At 39.1% G+C, this 26,644-nt stretch overlaps 1 protein-coding gene and 1 non-coding gene across 4 annotated transcripts in view; one reads left to right on the top strand and one right to left on the bottom strand.

The window, feature by feature from the left end:
* Positions 1–26,644, bottom strand: part of nlgn2a (neuroligin 2a) — a 249,364-nt gene that overhangs the window by 41,832 nt on the left and 180,888 nt on the right. The gene's annotated exons all lie outside the window — the stretch shown is intronic.
* trnav-aac (transfer RNA valine (anticodon AAC)) lies at positions 22,596–22,668 on the top strand. Its single transcript has one exon. It is a non-coding gene; the product is annotated as a tRNA-Val (tRNA).

Genomic DNA, 26,644 nt, shown 5'->3' with positions numbered 1-26,644 from the left:
TATTAACAGAAGGTGTAGCTGATTTACTTGTATATGTGTAGTTTATTTATTTTTTTAATTCTTCTGGTGTGGATAAATAAATGGATCAAAGTCCGCGATTCTAAAGTCAGCATAAATATGGACCTTGAACAGGTTAGGATATGTCTGTCATCTATACAAAACGTGTTCCTTACATTTTTTGCACAAAATTATTCTTAGATAATGATATTTTAGTCTGTTCAGTTCTGTTTTGGGGCCTCTTGTCACTTTAAATTCAAATAAGCTGCTGACCACGCCCCCAACTCAACGCGCGTCAAAATGGCTGCATACGGATGCAAACTTATACAACTGTACATCTTTGAAAAGCAGAAGTGGAGCTTCCTGCACAACCAAGAAGAATACAGCAAGTGTTTTCTGAATCGTATGTTAACAACAAAACTCTTGTGTTTTCCAGCAGCCATTGTACAGTGGCAAAACCAGCTGACTAAACCTGCTGGAGCACCGCTTGGGTAGAAACAGCTCGTTTTCCAGATACAAAAAAAAAAACATTAACTTATTGCCAGGAAATGGCTGGGTGGTGTTTTTAGTGGGTTGTTTTTAGAATCAGTAGAAACCCAAACAACAACGTCCAATAAGTGAATTTTGCATGGGTTCCCTTTAACGCATAATTTTAGGACGTTTTCCTTCTAAAATGAAACATTATGAAGCTCATCATCATCATTTCCTCCTTTTTCAAGCTTGTGAATCAACATGGGAACAGAAGCAAAAATGCTCAAACTTCTACTGAAGAGAATTTTAAGACTCAAAGTGACATCAGGTTTTCATCTGTGCAAGGACTTTAAAGAGAGAAAATAGCAATAAAAACATAAAAAAGAAGAGAAAAGTAGTTTTTTGTGTTTAGTTCAAGTCCACTGCTTCTTACTTTGTATGTATTACAAAAAAGAATATCTTAGGGAATGTGGAAAAAATGTAACAGAAGAAAAACCGACTGACAACTTTGAAAGGCAACCACAGAAAAAAAAACCCAAGAGGCGTTGCCTTTGATTAATATTAACTGGAACATAATTCATTTAGTGTCTATTCCAAGTTTTCATCACTTCCCTTTATTATTCCACTGCAATGCAATGTTTCTTATTTGTCTAGCACTTTAATCATACAAAGTACTTTAAATTGGCTTGTTGCTGAAATGTGCTATACAAATAAATAAAAACTGAATTTACTGCACACATCAAACTGCAGCTACATTCAGGTTTCCTGCTACAGTGTTGGTTGGTGCTTGTGGTCTGAACCCGTCTTTGGACGGATCATGTCGGCCCGTCTGAGGATCCATCTGCTCTCCAAAGCTACAATGTTGACTTGCATGCAGCCATCTGGGGGAGAAACACTCACTTAACACCAGATCTCTTCATGCCGACGGCTGAATTACTGAAACTGGCACAGAAAACATGAAATCTTTCTTTAGCTAGCGCTTATTAGAAGTGTCTCTTTAAAATGCTCTGACCAAAACTTCTGGAGTTTCATGGGGAAAAATCCAGATAGGGGGAAAAATCTCCTGCTGTTTATTTTAATATTAATTTTCAGAGTTGGGTAGTAACTAGTTACATTTACTTCAGTAACTTGTTTGGAAGAAAATTACTTTTAGGAGTATTTTTACTACGCTGTACTTTTTACTTTTACTATGACGTATTTCTACTCTTACTTGAGTAAAATATCTGGATTTTCTACCCACTGATTGAAGAACAAACATGTTTTAACCAAAACTTCATCAGAAACAGAGACACAGCTTCAGTTTTTGTAAAAGTTTCTTAAATTTTCTATTGAAGGAAACTAATTAGGAAATACAATGTTTGCCTGATTTTGTTAGTTTTTTTTGTTACTTATATGAATTATTGTAATTTCCTTCTTTACAATACCAAAATTTCCACTCAACTTTATATTTTGGTCCATCTGATGACGCAATTTTTAAATATTAAATTATGATCATTGGATTATTTACTCAGTACTTCATTAAAAAAAAAAATTACCAAATACTTTTTTACTCTTACTTGAATAAGTTCTTGGATGTCTACTTTATATCTTTACATGAGTAAAAATATGTTAAAATAGTAAATTTGTATGCATTTTGTGTTAATTTTAAAGTTATAAATTGTTCACTGCAATATTTAAAGCTGCGTTCACAATCAGTGTTTTCAAATAAATCTATAAATACTTCCTAATGTAGCTTTATAAATTCTTCTTGAACCTGTTTGCAAGCATTTCTCATGGTTGAAATCAAATGATGATGTGATAAGCGTTTATTTACTAGTTGAAGACGTGACCACCGTTTCCAATGGCAACGCAGGTAACAACAAGGTGAGATGCCAAAGCAGGTTAAATTATTTATGCTAAAACATCTGTTTACATCTGTGTTGATGCACAGCAATCTACAAAAATCTGAACAGATCAGAGAAAGATGAAAGCATCTGGCGGCAGACATTTTGAGGGCGCCGTGGAAACCCAAACAGCCTCTTTTATCACCCCGCTCCAGCATCTGTATTGGTCCAGCTTTGCTTTATCGATATAATCCCACCACAGAACTGGCTCTAGATGTCTGATTATTTCCATAATGTGTCTGGATGAAAAGATTTACCTCTTCTACCTCTACTAAGACGGGAAAATAGGAGAATAAAACACAGCCGGAGTGTCACAAATGCTCTCACGTATCCCTCAATACGATAAATGATCTTTTGTTTAGGGTGAGATGGAGCATTAGCCAGATAACTAAAGAGACACGAGCTTCTTGATGTGCTAATTGCTTTCATCGCCTCAATTTGTCCAAGTCCTCCTATCTCCAGATCTGCCCGAACAGGCCTGCGGGAAGTGAGAGGGCTCTTAGGTGCCTAAATGACAAAAATGCAGAAAAACACGAACGGCCCGAGGAAGTGAGTGAGACGGAGACAGAGACCAGGAGACAAGACGCGGGAACAAGCCGGGTTAAATCAGGAGAATGTGGGCTAATGAGAGGACCTGCCACTAGAGGGAAAAAGGCTTCCTGAGTTATTGAGTTTAGAAGTGGGAGCGCAGCAACGTCTCATTAGGAGAGGTTTCATCAAGTTCACAAAGAACCAGGAGCTCAGAACGAGACGGGCCGGCGCTGAAAACACTGGCAACCTTGCAATCACCGAAGATTAGAGAGACCATTCAGGAAACACTTCTGTGGATGCCGAGCGCACGGCTCATCCTCCAAGTCATTACAGGTTGCACTGCCACTCTCGGGACTGCAGGAATAATTAATCTCTAGCTTGTTTAACTTTATTGTGTAAGATTTTGACTTTTCAGAGCCGAATAATAACAATCTTCGCTAAAGTTGGCGAAAGATGGAAGTCCTACAAGTTCAAATGATCTGATTTATGAGGTTTCTGTCTTCATTTCTACAGGTTTGGTCAAGAGCTGTTGCCTTGCAGCAAGTCTGGGTTCGATTCCCGGCCCCGGTCTTTCTGCATGGAGTTTGCATGTTCTCCCTGTGCATGGTGGGTTTTCTCCGGTTTCCTCCCACAGTCCAAAAACATGACTGTCAGGTTAATTGGCCTCTCCAAATTCTCCCTAGGTGTGAGTGTGTGTGCATGGTTGTGTCTCTGTGTTGCCCTGCGACAGAATGGCGACCTGTCCAGGGTGACCCCGCCTCTCGCCCGGAACGATAGTTGGAGAGGCACCAGCACCTCCCGACCCCACCAATGGACAAGGGTGTAAAGAAAATGGATGGATGGATGGATGGATGGATGGATGGATGGATGGATGGATGGATTTCATTGGATGGAGTGGAGAAAAAGTGACAACCTTTCTGTTAAGTCTGATATTTGACAGATTTGTGCAGTGATTTGGTAGATTCATCCCAATCATTTTCCTGTTCAGAGATTTTAATTTTACCTAGAAACGTTGACACTGAATTTTATCACAGTATTTTGTGGTAACACTGTGATAATGGTAAAAAATGATGATGAAAGCTAATTGTTATGTCTTTCTTAGGTAACTGCATGGCAGGGTGCAGCAAATACTGCTTTAGAAAAACATTTCCATTTGAAACGGACGCCACCGACTGAAAGAAATGTGATTTAAATTCACTTTAACTGCATTTAGTCATAATTTCAAATTTACTTACATTTATTGATGCTCTTGTGGAACAAACTAGTGAAAATAGTAAAAATAACATTTCCAGTAATGTCTGGTTGGTTAATATTACTTAAAATTTATCGAAACAACAATAAATCAAATTTCTTATCATAAAAAAATTCATGATAAATGAATAAATAACCACCCCAATAAATAACAACCCCAATACAATATATTTTAAAATATTACAAAAATACCAAGAAAACAATATAATCTAAGAAAAATGTATTCCCCCATGTCATTTTCTCAACCTTTACAGAAAAATCCTATAAATTTTCCATGTGAAAATCACATGTATACATGTGGACGTGGCTCATTTAATGATACAAATTATTCCTATGTTTTCACATGTTTCAACATAAATATGTGATCACAAGTTATACGATGTACGATCAGATGTGTGAAACGTCAACCAGATGTAAATATGTGAATTTTTCAGTAAGTCAGTTCTTAATAAGTAGCTTTAATAAATTCAGGAGGAAAAAAAAACTCTGAACCTTTTCAGCATTTCCGGTGCCATCTTGCTGCTTTCGCACTGAGTTTACATGGAGTGGCAGAAAAATCGGGACCGAAATGAGGCGAGTGGAAGTGAGAGGAAGTTCATGCCACCTGCCAGTCAGCCAGCCAGGCGCTGGAAAGACTTTATTAATTCATCACTGAATTTTCTGCAATGAACTGTTCGCTGAGGACAAGGGCCAAACAAACTCCTCTCTGAGCGATTTTATTATCATTACTAATAATGTGGGATAATTATAGCTCCCTACAACGCGCTCCGGGTCCCTCCAGCTCCTCCTCTCTCCCAGTCCTTACTGGTGGCAACCCGGATTAATAAATGGAAAATTAAGAAGTGCTGCTTCTGCAGGCGGCGGCGGCGGCTCAGGAATTCACCGGGTCTATACGCCGCCCGGCCGGATCGACGCCGCCGTTCATCCGGGGCCTGATTCATAATTAATGGAGGTTATAATTGCGAAGCGAGAGCATGAGCGACAGACAGCGAGCAAGACGGAGAGAGAGCGGGAGAGAAAAAGAGCAATAATAAAGATTGAAAACACACGCACACATACACACGTCTGACATTTTACACGGCTTTCATTTAGCCATCCCTCTATTCCTCATGTCATTAACATTTACACACACATGCACACAAACATGCACACTGAATGGCTAATGAAATCAGTGTCCTCTGCTTGGCGGTTTGAAGGTCTCTCAGACAACGAGGAAGGAGGTCGGGCGCCAACTTCCCGTATTAAAAGGGAAAGTTTCACGGAAAATGAAAGCAAACGAATAAATTCCTCTCTGAGAAACGACACTGAACACATTAATAATGTAACAATGTAAACTGTTGGTTCAGTTTAGAGCCGAACGGGGCTCTGCTTCGTCTGTCAGAGTCATTAGCAGACCTGTGATCCGTATGCAGGGACTGATACTGAAAACGGGGGGATTGGAGTTTATTACAAGCCATTAGCTGTTGCCATGGTGAGACCCATTCTTCCCTGGATCCACCGGCGGAAAAGGTCATGAAATAAATATTCCGAATATATTCGAACCGGAGAGTGTGACCCCATTCCTCTGAAGACACATTGTGTTAAAATGTCAAGATTCGAAACGCGCAATATGGACGAGGCTGTGAGGCCGAATCACCTCAAATTCATGTAATCAAGCAGAGAGTTTGATGCAAATGAACAGATAATCAGTTCTAGTTTAGGGCTAACCGGCTAGTTGAAGCTTTTATTTCCAAAGCTGCTCGTTCTTATCGTTCCTTACATGTTAACATGTCTAAACACTCATTTTATCACAGTCTAAACATGACAAAACAAAGAGCATTTCTCATAATATGTCTTGGTTTGCATGTAAGCATGTGTGTTTCTTGTTATTTATGTTTAATGATTTACTGTGCGCTAGTGACACAGAACCAACAGTCCTGGAATCATTTGGATCTTTTTTATCTTCTTCCATAATTAACAATCGACTGAAAGGTGAAGTAAACAGAAAATAGTTCGGACTTCCCTGCCGTTGGAGCCACTTCAAGCATCCTGCTTGCTGAATTGAGGGAATCTTGATGAGTGCAGACCGAGCGTCTGCATAGCGTAGCATGAGATTAACTTACATGAATATGGGACGGCTTTCGCTTTTCCAAATTGGGATTCATCTAATTTCATGTTTCAAATTTGATCTAACTAAATATTTCAAAGGTGCATAGCTGTGCAGGAGCATTACTGATTTGTAGAAACAAGTTTTGATGTGACGTAGAAATAGTGTGATGGTGTATCATGACTGCAATAAATACAAACTCAGTCATGTAGCATCCATTTAGAAGAAGGTGGTTATTTATGTAGAACAGAAAATGAAGAACTAACAAGATGATCTCCATTTGTACCTCTAACCTTTTAGTTTTCACTCAACACTAAATAAAAAGCATCAAAGAACGTAATGTTTTTGATGAATTTACAGGCTAAAATATGCGATAAAAGTAATGATCAGAGAAAAATTAGACCTGCTGATCACTGGTCAGAGTCAGTAAAGGGAAACTGAGGAATCAATGGATGATTTATAAATTTAGAGATGATGAAGCTCTTTTTGGACATTCAAAATACTCATCTCTTTTATGACATACAATAAAACATACGCTCTTCATTTCATTTCGCTTTCACAGCCCATGATTTGACATAATTTAATTTAATATTCTATGGTGTACTGTTAGTAAATATCTGCTAACTTGATTATTATCCATTATTCTCTCAACTGGTCCAGACATGAATCTGAACCACAATTATAAACATGTCAGAAAGAAATGTGTCTCTAAGATAAATAACAGCTGAGACTGGAGCCTCATAAACTAACAAAATAATTCAGTTGTACTAAAATGTTTGTTTATGGTAGCGATTGAACATAAAAGAAGAACATTAAGTCAGTTTTTAGGTAATTTTCAGTAAATGGAGCACCCGAGTGCCATAGTTTCAGTTTTCTTTTTTTGTTTTTAGGTGATTTATCACCAGAGAGCTCTGAGTGCAAAACATGTTAAAACAAGAAATGTTTAATCATCGCCACTGAAAAGGTGTTCAGTAGGCATAGAGAACCTTTTGTCCCATTCTCATCTGAAAGTTGCTCAGTTTTCCCTCAGAAACTCATAAACAAGCTTCTTCTCGAGGACAAAACTTCATTCAGGTTTAAGAGCGGATCGCTCAGTTTTCTGCATCGTTATTTATAATGAATGCCATCGCCAAGAAACAACGAGAAAAGAGGCACTTCTCCTTGATTCCTTTCTTCTCAATAAAGGTAAAGCAGAACACTATCAGCTGACGAAATCTCCACCGTTTGCCATCGACCTTGAGAAGAGGCAGCGCCGGGGATGGAAGGATGGCAACGGCAGCAAACAAACAGCAGCAGACAGAGGCTACAGGACGCTGATTTCCTTCATGTCGCGATCAGCAGAAGCTGCCTTCGCAGCCCGGCTGTTGTGACTGGAAATCAAAGGCTGAGCGAGGAACCAGAGATGGGAATGTTTCTCCCTCACAGGCGCCGTGACAGAGATGGTGTCTGAGCGCTCGCCTCCAAGACGAGGTAATCAGCAGGTACGTAATTGGGTCAATCTTCGCTCTCGAGTGCACCAACTCTTAAAACGGATAAATGGACGTTGATTCAGAAGCACCTGGCTGCCTTTTTTACAAACACAACAGACTTCATCAAATTCTGCGACTTTATTTCTCTTCTATTAAAGCTCCAGGCTTTATTTCTACATGAACGAAAGAGGTGACTGCATCGCATGCGTGCGCTTCACGGCAGCCGCTCAAGGCGGTCATGCGACAGCACGCATATTTACTGAAACAGCTCCCTAACCTGCTCTTTCAGCCTTTATAATTTCATGGCGGTTGCAGGATAATGGGATTTGACTTCATCTCAGACCGAGCGTACAAACGTGTCCCTCATTGCGCCTGTGTGGTTCGTGAAGTTTGATTTTCTGACCCAGTGTGCCTCCTCAGCAAAGGAAACTTTCACTTCTCTGTGAAGCTGCAGAAACTGGTCCTACTGGGTCACTGTTGCAATAAATCAATTTATCAGATGATGAGTTAAAACGAGCTCAATCGTTTCCATTTGCATCATTTATAGTTTGTCTCATTTTCTACCAAAAACTGGTTGATAAAATTCTTCATCTGGTGTTTTGGTTTCAACTTAACCTTTTTTTTTTTAAAGGATAATTTTGTTGACAAAATTAATTTTATTTGTTTATTGTGGATATTTAAAATGCCTTTTGGTTCATTATAATTTAAAGTTTATTGATCTCTGAAAACATGTTTGCATCATTATGCCGTTACCATTATATTACTGGAAAATGGTCTCGAAACAACGATATTATCATTTATCGCGATAACTTCTGGGACAATTTATCGTGCAGCAAAACTTGTTATGGTGACAGATCCAGTCTCAACCAGGATGGAAAGAACCGCAACAAGAAATCTGAAACACTAAATGAAGCCATTCAACCATGTAATTATAATAAATATGGTAATTTGTATCTTGATAAAAGTTGTAGTTTCTAACAATGATTTAATTCTGATGGGTCTGTTTGTAAAGTTTTAAAGTATTTCTGGATTTGTTCCATATTCTGACTGAAGAACTTCACAGATTTTTGGATCCTGTAGTAAACTAGCATAACTTTTTCTGTGTTTGTGATCTTTATTGTTCTTGCAAAGTAGAGATATTTTACAAAACATTTTGTTTTTGCCATGGTGGTAGATTTAACAGAAACTGAGTCACAAAAAATATTAATCTACTTGTTTGCTTGTTTTTCTCATATCAAACTTTGGGAGAAACATGGGGATTAAATATTTGATTTAATAGTCTACTTAATAAACATTTTGACCATAAAAGACCAATTTTTACCACGGCAACATTGGAAACATTTTCCATGGTTATTTTTGTCTTAATACTTTTTTGAGAAATTACATATATATGCACATATATATCTTTTTCATATCCATATAACTGGTTTTATTATAACTGGTTAGTTTCTTCACCATTTATCTTCTTCTAGTTTCTGTCTGAATAAAGATATTTATTTAAAACTAAGAAAATTCCACTTCTTAAGACCACACTAATGCCTAAAATGTCTATTTTTTTTACTACTGGATATTAATTTAGATCAAACCTCAGATAAAACAAAATTTTAATCGAGTTGTGAAGGAAAAAATAAAATCATTCTTTGTTTTATTCCTTTGGTAGATTTCAGTTATTGCTGTAAGGTCTGTTCTTTTATCCAGCATTTGTTTCCCGTTCTGTTAAAATGTTCTTGTTTCAGTAATCCTATCTGCTGATTTCTCTGCCTTTGTTCTTCAAACATCCCTGTAATTTTCTCATCCTGTCTTTAAGCCGTCATTCATTCGACCTTAGTTTCTCCCTTTCTGAGCCTTATCTGTGTTCTCCAGAACATGTCAGCGGTTAAAACCTCCACCTAATTTCTTCGTGGTCATGCAGCAGACATTAGTGTGAGCCAAGGTCATCCTGTCTTCATCCACGATGACCTTGCCTCCGATGATGAAGTATTTGTACCTGAGCCAGTAGGTTTTGTTAAATGCCGGCTTCAGAATTACGTTTGTGATTGAAAATGTGATGAGTTGATGAATGTGATGAAATGATGTTCTGGATTTGTAAAAAAAAAAAAAAAGGAAAATATTGGCTGATTTACTAGAAAAAGAGGTTAGAAAACAATTCCCTCTAATGACCCACGATCTGATTCTTCTTCTGTCTCTTTGCTTCATACTTTGAGCTATATTTAGCTTAGCTAATGACTACACAGCTAAATGATTGATAGTGGGACAGATTGATTCTTGCATGATGAACATCACAACATGCATTCACTGTCAGGAAGTGAACAAAGCTAAACATCAGACCCTGGCGCCGTCCCGGCCCACTCCCCCGAGCGGCCGGCAGTCGATGAGCTGACAGAGGATGTGACACTCCTCTCTGTTCTTTGACGAGTGTCGGAGCAGTTATCTTTCTTTTCCTGCTTCCCGTCTTTCCTTTTCGCCTCCCTATAGATTGCTCTCACCCCTTGGGACACCTGCGGCAATCAAGAGGTGTTGATTGGTGTCTCTTTCACTTGGTTGATCTGTCTTTTCGAGTGGTGTCAGCTCAGATCCTTTGCACGCACTTTCTTGTTTTTTCAACTCCCCTGCTCTCAGTGCCGCCCCTCATCAATGCTCATTCCCTCTGCAATCACTCTCACTGATAACTTACTCCAACACTCTCCTCTCTTTGTATTGCCACACCGTCTCTCTTTGCCACATTACTGTGGACTCCTAATGTCTCGAACTGCTCAAGGACCACCGAGCTACTCAAACTTATAGAGTTTCTCGAGAGTGCTTCAAATCGTTCACATCTTCTGTGTTTTTGTGAAAATCTTTATTCGAAACTCAGTTTAACTGAAACTCTACACTCGGTTTGAAATCTCCGTTTAGCTGGTAATCGCTCAGTGATTATGAGCCGAGTTTTGACCATAAAAATAGATTAAATTGGAATTTGGAGATAAATCTGCTTAATGGAAACATGACAATTTAGAAACAACTCACAGTTTTTCAGCTGTGTCGAAATTAGAGTAGCTCACAAAAATGCAATGGAAACACGTTTTTGCATCAACAACCTGATGTTACTTCTGCTGAAAACAACAAAGAAGACGACAGGAAGTGGTAGGAGGAGGATGTTTTTAACGACTTATCGTATGAACAAACTTATCCGCTTGCGATTTTAATTGTGTGTCTTATATAATGGAAACAGCACAATTTTGAAATCGTGTTTTTTCTTCATTAGCAGAATATCGACAAAGTTTTGTACACGTTTGTAATGGAAATGCAGCTATAGATGCCACTCATCTATTCAGAACCTGTAAAAGGACATTTGACTGCAAAAACACAAAATATTACTAAATATTTCAGTCTAGTTTCTGGTGTAAAAGAAGACAAAACCAACTTACATGTAACATTTCAGCAAGATGTAAGAGCCTGTTTTCAGTAAATAATTCTTCAACATGTGATTAAAAAGTTCTAGTTCACTTACAACAAGACATTTTTTCCATAATATAAATGAAATAATCTCCCAGTGGAACTAGTAGTTTTTAGCAATAATCAAGAATTACTGACTTAAACAAGCTCCCATATCTTTCTCCTATATTTTGCTGAAAAGTTACTTGTGAGTTAGTTTTGTCGTATCAAGTGTGCAAATATATTTGTACTAGAAACTGGACCACAAATACTTGGTAACAATTTGTGTTAATGTCCAACAAATACATTTACAGATCAATATCCTATCAATCAAAATGTGTAAAATAGCACCAGAACATTACTGCCCTCGACCACTGAGAACATTAGAAACCATGTAAAGAAAACCACATGTATTTAATACGACACTCGCTCCATTTTAGCTTCAGGAATATAAAACAACCCCCCAGAAAAACCGAGCACCACAGTCACATAAAACAATGCGAGTCTTTTAATCCCGACTGCAGTGAGGTGGATTCAGAAGAGCCCTCAGTCTGGCAGCCACTACATCACGACCCGGAGACCAGAGACATGACCCAGAAACAGCAGATAAAAGATACACTCTGCCAGATTCAAACGCTCCTTTGGTTGGTATCGATCCGGAGGGAGTTTCAATGTGAATGTTCCTGCCTGATAGTGTTGGCTGTCAGTAACCACGAGGCTTTGTCTGGGGGATCATTTGGTGTTTTCCTTAATGGTTGTTAGACAAAACCATCTGTAAAAACACCAAACAGCTAAAACCTTTTAATTAACTTCAGGTACAGAAGCTACACTGCAAATTGCTTGGTCTAGTTTCTGGTGTAAACATCTTACAATACCTGAAATAAGACAAAACTAACTTACAAGCAACTTTTCAGACATAAATATGAACTTTAAGTCAATAATTTCTTAATAAAATTTATATCTCCTAATATTGGAACAATATTATAAGTTGGTTCCAATAATATGGGCCTTGTTATCCATATTATAAGTTACAATGTGGCAAAATGTCTTGTTCCACTGATTGTTTCACTTACAAGAGATATGAAACAAGCTCATATCTCTTGCTGAAAAGTTATTTATGTCTTATTTCAGTTGAAAGAAGATTAAAAACACTTGGTAAGATTTTGTGTTTTGCAGTGTAGATGCATTCAGTCATAGTGTTTCTGGCACGGTTTCTTCTGTAGTTTCTGTATTTATTAGTATGTATGTTTGCTGAAATATCTAAAACTACCAACAGTAACTGGGTGACTCCTGTAAAATTTCCTGTAAAAAAAAAGGAGAAGATTTTTGGTGACTGTAAGACTTTAGAGAGACAGACTGGATGTAAAGCAGGAAAATGAAGGAGAATGATTCCCAGGCCATGAATGGATCTTTTCATTTGGAAAATATGTAGAAGAAACAGAGAGATGTGCAGCAGAAGCAGCTCTTACTGTTTGTTCACAGGGACAATTGGCAGAAACTGAGATCTCCATCAGTTGAAATTATTAGTATTTGAATACAGAACCGATTCTTTAATGTAAATGCACACAAGTCACCAACAAACTGGCTTCTTTTGCCATAACTTAAAACTTCCACTTTCCACTTTCATTATTTTCAGTCTTCAAAAATGTCCAAAATGTCCAAAACCTTCTTTTCTGACACAAACGTCTCAGTTTAATTTCGCCTGACACGGCGTTGCTGTGGGTGTGTGTTTGTTTTACGGCTTCGTACGAGGTGTAAAATGTGCTCTGGCCCGTCGTCCTGACTCTGCTGCCCAGCTGCGCCGTCAGTCACGGTAACAGGAAGAGAAAGCTGCTCCTAAATGGCTGCTAATGGGATACGACTCTGCAAACCTCAACACCGACCTCACTAACCGCTAATGTGAGTCAGTGCAGAACAGAATAACTTCAAACTTCCCTGACTGTGCCTAACAGCTAGCATCACCAAAACGAAGCGGTTACCTTAGTAACAACGACAGAAGGTGTCAAAAATAGAGAAATAACTATTTCAGGATGAATGCAGACGTTATTTTACAGTATCTGCTTTTTTGAGCCCAGGAAATGGAAGGATAATAGAAGCATTATGTCAAATAAAAACCGGAGCAGCGATCAGCAGCGTGATGTGTTACCGAGTCATTGCAACAAGCTCGCTCTTAACAGGGACTCCAGATGTGTTTCGCTTTTTCTTTCTTCCTCCGTTACAGTTCTGCAGTGAACATTTTCATCATCATCTCTGCTTATGAAGTAGACGACGCTCCCTGCTGCTGCTGCTGCTGCTTGTGTAAAGCCTCTGTCATGTTGGGTTGCAAAATGCTTCTCAGAACTTCTTTAAAACTGGATAACAACACATTTTGCTTTTGGTTCTTTAGTAGAATATTTAGAAATGTTAAACTGGGGACAATTAAACAAGATACAATCAGAACAGACTGCACAACAAAAGCCCCCCAGAAAGCCGATGTTTGAGCAGGTTCTCGTCTAAGTCTCACGTCTTTCCACACAAGTTTAGAAACAAAGCTCAAGAAAAGGCATGAAAGTCTTCAAATCCAAGACATGCTAACCTCAAAGTGGCTCTTAACCGGGATCAAATTTATCAAGAATTTTGCAATTTTGAAAAAGAAAATGTAAAGGTAGTAAATAAATAAATGCTCGCCTTAGCAGATTCTCAAATGTATTTTATGAACTGACTGTTTTTGTGGTCATTTTCTCTAGGCTGCAAAATATATATATATATTTTTTTTGTTTGTCTTTATGAAATTATGAAACATTTGAAGGTTCAATTATAGAAAATGTATTCATGCCCTTTTTTTTGGAAAAGTTTGATGATTTTTGAACAAGTTAAATATTTTTTTCTTCAGTTTAAAAATAATGGCTAAAACAAATCTATAAAAGATATTGTAAAAACAAAAAACATTCTTGAAGGTAATGTTGCTTTTGTGGCTCCAAATAACTTTGCTGAGACGGACTGTGGGCAAACATGACTCCAAATGTTTAATTTTAGGTCTTAAACAAGTCATTTGAAGAGGATAAGGAACAACTGAATCAGATATTTACATATATATTTTTTTTCTTCCATTCCCCAGGGAAGACATTTCGGTTGCTCTGTGTTTTAGAAAAAAATTGCGATGGATCCAACACCCAACAAAATGGCAACACATTTATGGCACCTCTGGCATTCCATACATAAGTCAATATTGGCAGCACGTCTGTATCCAGGGTTGCAATTAAGTATTTTCCTGAGTCATTTGATTATGTCTAGTTTTATACAAACTTTAGTAAGTTTAAAGTCTAAAGTCAATAAATTAGCGACTCACTCAGTTCTAAGTCACATGATTTGAGTCCAAACCTCTGTGACGTTTAAGGTCATTTAATTAAGAACTCTGCATCTTACTGCATTTAAAAATCAATTAGAAAGCCTCAATAGGGAAAATGTTCTTTGGTTATACTGCAGACTGAACTGAAGATAAACAATCACTTTCCAATATAAAACCAACCTCATTATTGGGTTTAATTGCATGTGGGCTAATGCTAGCATTATGCTAATGCCAGCTGGTAGGAGCTTCTAGGCTGCATTAGTCCAAATGAACATGCATAGGTGAATTTAGTGGGGAAAACATTTCGGATCGGAAGGAATTAATCTGAGAACGAGTTTCAAAATTATGTGGGAGCTGCATGCAGAGACAGATAGATGATAGACAAAAGAGAAAAAGACAAGACGAGAGCCAAAGATTAATGAACAGCCGGACTGCATGGAACGCAAGAAAATGAAGATGAATGATTCCCAGGCTATGAATGGATCTTTTCATTTGGGAAATATGTAGAAAAAACAGAGAGAGATGGAGTAAAAAAAAGAGGAGAGTGGTAGAGATGGATGGGGGACAGAGGAAGGGTGATAGTGATGGGCTGCATGGCACGAGGGAAGAAAGAAAGAGACAGATGAACCGTTAGAGACACAGACAGAGGGACAGCTTTTAGGTCCTGAGACATACGCATGGCAATGAGAGAAGACAGGAGGAACCCGTGATGGATGGAGGGCCAACACAGGGTTACAGCGGGAGGAAGAGGAGCTGACAACGGCCGGACCAAAGAACGGGGCGGAGGAGGAAGAGGAGGAAGTCACGGAGGTGGACCACAGCTGGAGGAAAGGCCGCGGCAAAGTGGAGGGAGGATACGACGAAGAGAGGAAGGTGTATTCACACAGACAAGCTGTCAAAACAGGAGCTGACTGTTCAGCTTGAAGGGCTGAACCCACCTGACCCAAACACGGCACGATGCAGAGGACGGGAAGAGAGGGAGCGCAGGAAGAAGGTGGAGAAAGATAAGAAGAACCGGCTGGGTGGATTCATTTATTTAGCAGGTTAGACACTGAAAAAACACAAAATATTAGGACTTTACGTCCAGTTTCCAGTCATAAGAAGATTATACTAACTTACAAGTAACTTTTGAGCAAGATATATGGCCTTGTTTTAAGTCAATAATTATTGAATATAAATAAAAACTTTTCCACTTACTGGAGAAAAATCTGCCAGTGGAACAAGTACCTTTTTCTTTTGATCGATATTCATAAATTATTGACCTTAAACAAGCTCCTACACTGCAAAAAACACAAAATCTCACCAAGTAGTTTGGTGTAGCTTTTAATGCAAATATCTTATTACACTTGAAATAAAAAAGTAACTTTGCAAATAACTTTTCAGCAAGAAATACAAGCTTATTTTTTCCTTCTTATTAATAAATAAGTGAAACAATCTGATTGGAGCAAGTCCTTATTCAATAATATTAAGGAAGCATTGACTTAAAACAAGCTACAGTTTTGACGAAAAGTTCCCTCTAAATTAGTTTTGTCTTATTGCAGGTGTATGAAGATATTTACACCACCAAATTCCTGTGCTAAATCAAATGTGAATAAACAGAATCCGTCTTGTCAGAGTCAGAAGGTAAAAACAGATATAAAAAATATGTTATTGAGAAGCTAGCGCTCTGTTTACCCTCTATGATGCAATACTCAAAGCACCTGTTGTTGCAACCAGGTGATTAATATGCATCTGCTATTACAAGAGAGAGTTAAAGGTGGATTTCCTTAAAGCCGAGTATATTTGCATGCAAATAAAACACCGAGGCGGATAAACAACAAGGTTTGAATGGTTTTCCAGTAAATCTATTCACCCAAAGTCTGACCTGCGTGACCCGGAACGTCCCAAAGAGAGACAGAAACTCTTGGCTGAGCTTCTCATATATTTTGGCAAGTAGAGAGATCGATGGCTGCACTGAGAGCGAGAAAAGAAAAGCCTGAATGGCCTGCAGAGCAGAGTGACCTGACTGCAACCAGATTCACACATCACACCGAGTTACATCAAATATGCACCTCTGGGAGCTGAGCATGTTGGTTTTTTTAAAAACATTTAAAAAAATGACCACTCATTCTCATAAGAGGACTCAAAGCTGTCCCTGATGGACAAAACTCGCTTTCAGGGATTTATTAAACCGTTTCCAGTAACAACGACCAACCGTGACGCCGCCAAACTCTGCTTCTGTAAACTATTCAGGGTTTTTAAAGACGTTGCAAATGAAGGGACTTAAATCAACATCGACGATGGGAAGGAGAACTCAGTAATCTAAATAAAAGTGGCAGCTGATTCAAGGACGTGCTTGTTGGATATATTAAATTTAATATGATATTCAAGGGGGTGGATGACTACAACTTGTTTTTTTTTCTTTTTTGATTAGAAGTTCTGAGTGAAGTAGTAATTAGACACCGAGGAATAAAAATTGCCAAATTTATTTCCTCCCTCGGCAGACAAAACATTTGTCTGTGAAATTCATTAAACTTGCTGCACACTTAAGAGGGAAATAAATGGAAGAGGAACGCTGATTTACAGCGACAGGTAGAGAGAGCAGAGAGTCCTCCAGATGGTAAACATGTGCCAAAAAAAAAGATTCATGTTTTAATTTTAGCACATTTCATCTCTAGCCAATAAAGAAAACATGTTTGGGAATACTTATTTATTTATTAACAGATTATATGAAACAATGTAAAACAATGTAACTTCTCTAGTCTCTATTAACTCCTAGTTACCACAACTTTCTGTTTTTCACGGGTATAAACATAATGCGACACAAATTGGAGCAGAGGGACATTTTCCCCACGTTGCCGTAGCAACCATTAGTCGCTATCTATAGAAAATGTCACCCAGCTGAAAAAGGAAGAACTGAAAAAAGTATTTTCAGGCCAACTATGAAAAGCTTGAACACATAGAGTTCAAACAACGTGACTAAGATCTTAAATTTGTTAATTAACTAATTTGAAATTAGTGAATTTTACATTTTGTTTCTACAAACAACCCAAGCGCTTAAAGAAACACCCAGCAGTTTTTAAGCAGTAAGTTAATATTTATTGCTGTTTCAAAAACCCCCCAAATAAAAGTCACATTTGGCGAGTGTGCCGTCACCAAGCAACCCACGGCGGAGTTCCAGCATATTTGGTCAGCTGGTTTTACTGCTGTAGCACTGTAAAATGGCTGCTGGAAAAGAAAAGTGTTTTGTGGTGGACTTAACATCCTGAAACCAGTGGAAATGGTTGAATGACCTCCTTAGTGTGCAGTAAACATCTCCAGAGTCCCTTTAATGACCCGTCTATTTGATTCAGGGGTGTAGAAACAGACACATCTAAAGGTTGCCTGGAGTTGAAGATTTCGCAAGAAACGGAGGATTAATGTTTACGACAATCATAAAGGTGGTGGAGGACCTACTGCCTCTCCTAGAAAACTAAAAATTGGTTCTAACTTGGGGCTTTCAGCAAGATCATAACCTGAATTAACATAGAAATGGATCAACTTTCCTCTGTGGTCAGTTTTCAGACCTAAATCCAATAGAAAACCCCAAAGCTGGGCTGAAGAGGTGACAGAAGAAGGAAAGACTCAGATCTAAGGGTATCACCCAAAGAGAATGATGTGCAAAGTCTTAACAACAAGAGCACAAAACAAATATTTGATATAACTGGACTTTTGACCCCAATGAATAAATGTGCTGAAAGTAAAGTTGGGACTTTTCTATTATTATTACTTATTTTAACGTTGAGATTAAAAATCTTTTCTAGGAGAGAATCCTGTCAAAGACTGGCAGCAGCACAGAGTTTTCAAATCATTTACAGCAAAACAGAAAAAGTTAATTTCATAAATGAATTAGCTAAAAGATTCACAGACAGATGAATCTTTCTGAAAGTCCGCTTCATAAACATTTAGGTTCATTTATTTCTGCAAATGGCTCTAAGAATAAGATGGAGCAAAAAATGCAGTTCCTGATTATGCTCCAGCAAAAATGTATTATTTAAGGACTTTTTAAGCTTCACACAGGTGTGCCAACAGAGGTGAGACATTTTCAAGCAGAACAAAAACAAAGGTCAAGCTGGCAGGCGGCAGGCTTTAAGGGGTGAGTCTGACTAAAGCCTGGAACTTCAGGCGTAAGCTGCAGAGATCTCTGAAGAGGAAAAGGAGAATAGACTGTAATATCATCCTCCAGTGCACACCATCTCAACCAGAAAATCACCCACAAGGAAAAGTTGTTTAAGTTTGCGAATTGGTATTTTTGACTCGCGAGTCCCTGTAAACGACGGAGAGGACACACGATCATTGTCTTAGCTGCGGAGGCGACGCTCTCAGAGTTTCCTCTGCGCTACGAAGGGACGACTCGCAGCTCCCCTGCTGCAAAACCCGTTTTTGGAGTCGAGATTTTCTCTTGGAACGCTTGTGAATTCATGCACACACGCTGGGTTCGCACACTATATGAATAATACGGGAGGAGCAGCGGCTCCTCGGAGTCAGCTGTATTCGTGTCATGCATTAACCATGGCACCTCTAATGCATTTCTGAACACTGTCTCCTCCACGCCTCGTGCAAAGAAGCGAAAATGTGCGAAACATGACACATAAATGGTTCGCGTCATGTTCGCTTTGTAGGTATCATGAATTCGCATGATGTAAAAAGAAAAAAAAGATGAGGCGGTTTGGAGGCTAACGCGGACGATAAAACGCTTTGTCTCCATTTGGCTGTCAATAACAAATTCTTGCGGCTCTTATTCAACGATGAAAATCTGAAAGCCAGCCAAAAAGGAGGCAGAAAAGAAAAACAGGAAAAAAAACAACAAATCCCCTCATCTTATTCCCATATCGGGCTGCACTCATATTGAGAATGGAGGAGAGGGTGAAAGCTCTGCCAAGTTGTAAGATCAGTTGCCAATTCCAATTTACATTTTCCACCACCCTCATCTGCTCAAAGCCCACTTAGAGTCAGCTCGTTTCTGCAAAGTCACCCAGACGTTTCGTGTTTACATTTGTTCGGCAACTCCCCTCCTTTTGATCACATTCTACTTCCTGCAGAAGCGCAGCGAGCGGTCTCCAGACTTTTATCTGTACAATAATGTCATCTGGATCCGAGCTCACCGGCTGAGGAAGAAATATTTTATTCCTTTTGCTCCTTTTGTCAGAGTTTTTGTTGGCTTTTTCGCAGCTACAGTAATCTTTTTTCCTTTGTTTCTCCAGAGCCAAATTAACTTGTTTCTTTCCAATTAAAATACAGCAAATTGAGGAGAGGAAACATTCGGGTTCCAAAAACAGGGTCAGAAGATAAGGAGTAGGAGGAAACAAATGAAGAGAAATAAGATAAAAAGGACACTTTGTGAGCACAATTACAAGGAGCAGCATGTATCCTGAAGGCAAGTTATAAAAAAGAATAGCAATTTATTATTTTTTTTTTTTTTTGTGGTGCCAGTAAACAAGAAAACAGCCTCCAGTGTGCAACAAAATCAAAGACTGAACCTGGTTTAAAGTTCATTTCACAACCACTGGCGTGGAGCCCTGCAGGGAATTTGAGCGTTTTTAGCTAAAAATAAAAGATCGACGTGAACTGTAGGGTTAACTTTCCCTCTAAAACTCTGGAGGTTTTCTAAAACTCTGGAGATTTGCTTTGTTTGGACTTCAGGGACGCGGCTTGTACTGTATGTGTTTCATTTGCATGCAAAGCATCACTGCCATGAATATTACATCAGTTTGATTATGCAACAGCGATCATAAACAAACTGTTTGCCTCAAAACTGGAGACATACCTCATACGGAGGGTTACAAGAGACACGCAAAGGTTTTAAGAGCTAACATTGTATAACAGCATATTGCATTTAAGCTCGGTTTAAATACATGACGTTCACAGAACAGATCGGCCTTCAAACTTCCACTAGGAAGAAAAACGGGGCAGCCGTTGGGTCGTCCATCATGCAATTTCCTTGTGGGTTGGACCCCAGGGTGCCGTAGTGCTAATGCTTAAGACTGCAATGTATGTGAATAGCCTCATAGCTGCAGGCTAGAATACATAACAGACTGTCTCTGTGTAAACCAAGGCATAGACGAGCATATACACTCATTGAAGCATGGTTTGGACCCAGATTAGCTCCATTAGAGTAGGAGACAGGTTCTGCCTGGTCTGTTGGCTCTCTCTCATGGCTGCTCACTGAGTAATAACTCTCTTTAGAAACGCTCCTAAGCCCATCAAGCGAGACATTTCAACTTGGTAAATGATGAAAAGTGAATTTACCAGTTAAAAATGGGGCTTTTCCGTTTCACATAAAGGAATAAAAGAGATGTAGGCTCAATTGTTCACAGCAAGAAACCAATCACGTCGAAGCAATTTAAAAAACCAAACAAAAACATAACCTTAAACTTTAACTATAAAATTAACTTCTAATTTGTGAGTTTTCAAATAAACGTTGGTAGAAACTTACAATAATCAAGTTTAACCTTTAATACTGTGGTATTATTGCTCCTGTTCAATGGAAATATGAATCATAACATCACTTTAGGCCATCAAAGTGTGTCACTGTAGTATAACAGAAGGTTTATTAATAATACTATGTAATCTAGCACACCTGGAAACTACGTATACAAAATGCTGAACCCTGTTATAGGCCTGCAGCGTGATGCAGCTGGCAGCACTGCTGCCTTGCAGCAAGAAGGTCGTGGGTTTGAATCCTGGCCTACATGGGGTCTTTCTGCTTGAAGTTTGGATTTTCTCCTCATTCCCACAGCCAACGAATATGACAGAAGGTTAATCGGTCTGTAAACTGCCAGAGATAGGCACCAACCGTAGACTGTACATAATGGATGAATGGTTTCAACCCTGATATGAATGTAAAACATTGATTAAGCACTTCAAATAATCCAGAACATGGCAGTTTCCCATTCTCTTATAGCACATGTGTCAAACTCAAGGCCCGCGGGCCACATGTGGCCCACTATGTCATTTTATGTGGCCCCCCCCGCCTTTTTTTGGGTGGTTGTTTGCGTTAAATTGGTTTTTGGGCCCGATTTGCTTCCAACTTCCTTTTCCCCCATTGCTTCCGATTGTTACCAGCCAACATTACGGCTTCTCGCCACTAGAGAGCAGCAGAGTCACCTCAAGCTGCTTATTGATTTTCCCAGCGAATAAAACTGAGACATGGACAAGCTAACATTAAAACGTCCAAGAAAATAAAAATCGATTTACAAGTAAGACTGTGAATGAAGATGTGTGAGTTGGTGTCAGGGCGGCAGGTCGCGCTAGACTTTTTTTGTTATCCGTTATCTTGACTGACAAAATAAAAAAAAATTGGTCATGTACTATTTTCATCCGTGAAATTACAATCATATTAACATCGGCTATTTAGCCGCATTTTATGCGGTTTAGTTAAACCGCATAAAATGTTACTGGTTGATTTTATTTTTGAACCATTTTTAATTTTGAAGAATTGATTTTATTTTTGAACCATTTTTTAATTGTAAAGTGTTGATTTTATTTTTGAACCATTTTTTAATTTTGAAGTATTGATTTTATTTTTGAACCCTTATTTATTTTGAGGTGTTGATTGTCTGAAAGACCTTAGACATGAAGTGACCAGTATGGGGTTTGAACCAACAACCTCTGGATTACCAGCACGGTGCTCTAACCTGCTGAGCTAACTCACCTACCTTACAAACTGTTGAGTTTCCACGGATTTAAGAAGAACTTACATGATCTTACCACAATGAAGATTTGATAAAAGTGCTTATATTCCAATGTTTTTCAAAAACAACATACATAATATTTTATTTTCCAGAGATTTTGTATTTTGAAGTGTTGATATTATTTTTGAACCATTTTTAATTTTCAAGTGTTGATTGTATTTCAGAGATATTTTTTAATGTGTTGATTTTATTTTATAGCAATTTAGCCAAGTCTCTGTAGAACCATTTGTCTCTGCTAATGACATTTTCTATATATTTTTTGATCCCAGGCTTAGTTTATTGACTGTAATGTGAAATTAGGCACAAGTATAAGTCTGCTAGTTTGTTCACCAAGTTACTGTGCTCTCTGAGAGGATCTGTGGCGTAAGTATTTGACATTGTTCCATGCTAATGGTTGACATTAGTCTCTAACAAAATGTGGATCATCTACCAGGAACACTCCAAAGAGCATGAGTTTCTGTAGTGTAGTGGTTATCACGCTTGCTTAACACGCAAAAGGTCTCTGGTTCGAAACCAGACAGAAACAGATTTAGTCTATTTTATTCATTTACTAAAGGTCAACAAGGTTCTGTGGTGTCATGGTCTGTACTCTGAGTGCAAGCCTCAGTTGAAATTTTCATGCATTGTATCTCACATCATCAACTTTGGAACCTCAAACTGAAACAAAGCAGAGAAGTTCAGTTTCTGTAGTGTAGTGGTTATCATGTTTGCTTTACATGCAATAGGTCTCTGGTTCAAAACCAGACAGAAACAGATTTTGCATGTTCTATTCATCACAGGTGTTTACTAAAGGTCAACAAGGGTGCACCATTTGTTAAATCTGCTGGATGAGTTACTCGCAGTGGTTGAGCAGTGGACTGCGCATGTTACAGTCTAATTAACTTTTGCATCGTCATTTATTTCCTCAAGATAAACTACCGGCTCCTCAAATGGATTAACACAACGTTGCATTCTCTTTAGTTTTCTCTGGCCTGGAATGGAGACTTGAATTTAACGCGCCATTTCAAACAAAGGTTTGTAATGCGCTTCCTAACCAGACGCTCCAAAGCATCTGGTCCATAACTCTTCAACACGCTGTCAGCTCCCGGTCAGAAAGACGCATTTAGTTCAGAGACCATGAGATGATATTCAGAAAGGATTTTTTTAATTAATTGATTTCTGTTGCCTCTGAGACTAAATCTTTGCGTAAAGTCTATAATGTCTGCCCATGTGACTTGTTTTTATTATTTGTTTGCCATTGACTCATTATAAGCCTCTACAGAACTGAATGAGGGAAGTCAACCTTTTGTCTGGGGTGTTTTAGCAGGGATGCTCTCCTGATTTGTACCGTCAATGTGGCCCGTTGAGGGGGGCCAATATGCAGAAGTGGCCCTCAGTGAAATTGAGTTTGACACCCCTGTTTTATAGCATGCCAGAATTTTGTTTTGTACAGAGTGAAATCCACAGAGATGATAAAAATCATTGCAAATGAATTTTAAAGTTTGCAACACATAATCATGCATAGTTTCTTATGCATGCAAACCTGTAGAGGGTAAATGGATTGAAGCTACACTGTGATTTTCCAATCATACTGGCCATTTAAAGTGCTTTCACTACAGCTATATTTAGCCATTCGCACACATTCATACACCAACACAAAGATCGACAGGCAAATTAAGGTTAAGTGCATTGGCCATGAGCACGTCAACATGTCTTAGGCAGAAGCTGAAGTAAAAAAAATCCTAAACTTTTCGTTTTCCAGTCCCCTCCAAAGGCAGAAAGGATGTTGGTTCACTTGCACTGCTGTTAGCAGGTGCCTAAAAAGTCCCACTGCTCTTAAACGCCCCATGGAAGCTAAAAACCTACTTCTTGAATTAGCACCACCTACTGGTAGCTGTGGGATACTACAAGGAGTATTAAGTATTTTTTTTAAATAAACTTCTTTATATTTTTTTTACATTATCTTGTGCCTGTCCTTAATTGCAGAGGCATATAGAGACTCTGTCTAAACTGATTAAAGTGTGATATCTTCACATCTGGTAATGTTGCATGTATGATTGCATCTCCAGCTCAACCAAACTGAAAAAGAGTTTATTTAAGACATGTAGAGAATTATCTAGCATGAGCATCACATGTTTAGATGCAACATGTTTTTACAAACTCCCCACTGCCACAAAGCCCAGATAAATGTCATGTGAATGTTGCAACAGACAAGACGAGGCAAGAAAGACGAGGCGGGTCCAAAAAGGCCGGTGAGAATCACAGAGAACCACAACCCATTCGTTCAATAGACTGAATTGCTAAATTAATGATTTTATCAAAATGTAAGACATGGTGCATGTGTTAATGGTTTAATCAATAATTAAACAAGGGTTGTTTGCAAAACAGTTAGCTGTTTGCTGCAAGGCTTTACCTGGCTGATTGGATCTGCAGCTCCTTGATTTTGTGTCAGAGGATAAAGTATCCTCCATGGTCATTTCTAATTCAAAAGTCTGCTTTTATAGAGAAATGCTTGTAAGTAAAGTTCAAACATTAAAGTATAACAAGCAGAGGCTAGATCATAGGGTGTAAAATGCCTTTGAGGGGTATGCAGGCAAATGTGCAACTGTATGCACAGGAATAGCAGACATTCTCTCTCCCTCATTCCTTCATGTTGTCCTCCAGTTTGAAAGCATTGAATTTTAATTAGTCCAGTAAATTTAAGCTTGTAATGTGAGATCTTAAAAGAGACTGGTATCTATGCTGTAGCTGTAAGACCTGTGAATCGTATCATGTGCTTTGAGGGTGTTGCGTTCAACAAGTGTATCGGCAGAAACGCACCATGCAGGGGAAAATAAAAAAAAAAAGGCTCATTCTGACACAGGAGCTCAGCTCAGGCTTGTTGTGGCACCACTTTAGACGCACCATCTGCTGCACTCCACAGCTGAGCAGACTGCAGCGGCGGAGCAAAGGAAAATATTAACTACGTTCGGCGTGTCTGTGCCTGTGCACCCGCAAGCATCCATCCACCACGGCGGCGTTTGAGGAACAAATAAACGCTCATTATCATCAGCTGCCTTTGTTTTAGTTCAGACGTGTGCGTGTCAGGCCTGCAGAAAAGAAGCGCTGCCTTCCCTGTGGGCTAGTGAGCGCGGCTCGTTTGAGTCCGGCTGATTGGTGCCGGGGGTTGGTGCCTCTGCATAGGCTGATTAATTTGTTAATTAGCTCCAGCAGCTCTTAATGAGATGCCCATACCTCTTCATCCTCCGTCAGGGGAGGAGAGCTGGAGGAGCGCAGGTGGATAACACTTAGACCCCCTACACACACCTATACATACACATCCGAAGTGCTTAGCAGGGAAATGAGTGCAATTCCTCCGACGTGTGAGGCTGTCAATTAAAACTGCAGGTGCTTCGAGGAGCTGGAAGAGGAAAGTAGATGTTCACAACAGTTCAGCAGGGCTAGAGAAGGGATTCAGGCTCATAGGAAATCCACTTCATGTACGAAAGGTAGAGCGTAAAATAGCTGGTAATTCATGTACAAAAGGCAAAATCTGTGTCACTGTATTTGGCTTCAAACACTCAGGCTTCCTTGTAATGTCATTTAATGCTTTTAGTATAACTGCTGCTGTTTATTCAGCATTTAGTCTGCTTATAGACACAGACAGTATAGGGTCACTTGCCTTTTGCACACGCATGGACTTTAATTACATCCCAATCTCAGTATGATGGCTCTTATATAATAGCTTAATACCATTTGAGGAAACAGCAGCTTCAACTCTTCTGGAAAGGATTTCCACATGGTTTGGTGCTAGAGGGAATGTTTGACCATCCGACCAGAAGTGAATATCTGAGGTTAGACACTATAGGCTGCTGCATTCTCGGGAGTAATGCTCAGACTCTGATCGCATCCTCCTACTGCCTACATTTCTCATGATTATTCCTTAATCTCAATCTGAATGGAAACTACCAAGACTGAAGACCCCGTTTGGTGCCTGGTCCTGATTCTTCTCCACCCATCACTGCTCATCCTTGCACCTCTTTGAGCTGAGTTTCAACTTTATCATCCTTACCACCTTGAGTCTGCCTCAGATCATCGCAGCGTGAAGTACGCCAGATTATGTTGGGGCTTTAGCAACAAATTCAGCCAAAAGGTGTCCCATCCACTCAAGGTCCACACCTAGTCATCCAGGTTTGTAGGTTTTGCTTGAAGTCTTGGGTCAGTCAGCAAACTGTTCCCACAGAGTCGGACACATAACACGTCTTGGTATCCTGACGGATTTAACGTTCGGGTCACTGAAACAATAGACCAGACCACAAGTCCTTAAAAACAGACCCAGTCTGTAATCTCCTCTTTATAAAACTTTTGACTCAATGCCTTGAGGCAATGCCGTTCTTCTGGCAACTTCCAACCTCACACTCGTCTACTGAAATGTCAGGAAATATTTACCAAACCATTTGTCTGAACTAATCCAAAGTCCAGCGTGTTTTAAAAACCTCAGATACTCTTTGTCCTCTGTTCTTATCTTCATCTGAAGACTACAT

This window comes from Poecilia formosa, unplaced genomic scaffold, assembly GCF_000485575.1.
Source record: "Poecilia formosa unplaced genomic scaffold, Poecilia_formosa-5.1.2 Scaffold161, whole genome shotgun sequence".
Classification (NCBI taxonomy): domain Eukaryota; kingdom Metazoa; phylum Chordata; class Actinopteri; order Cyprinodontiformes; family Poeciliidae; genus Poecilia; species Poecilia formosa.
The sequence above is the reverse complement of the archived record's forward strand: the minus strand, read 5'-3'. Positions and strand labels throughout refer to the sequence as shown.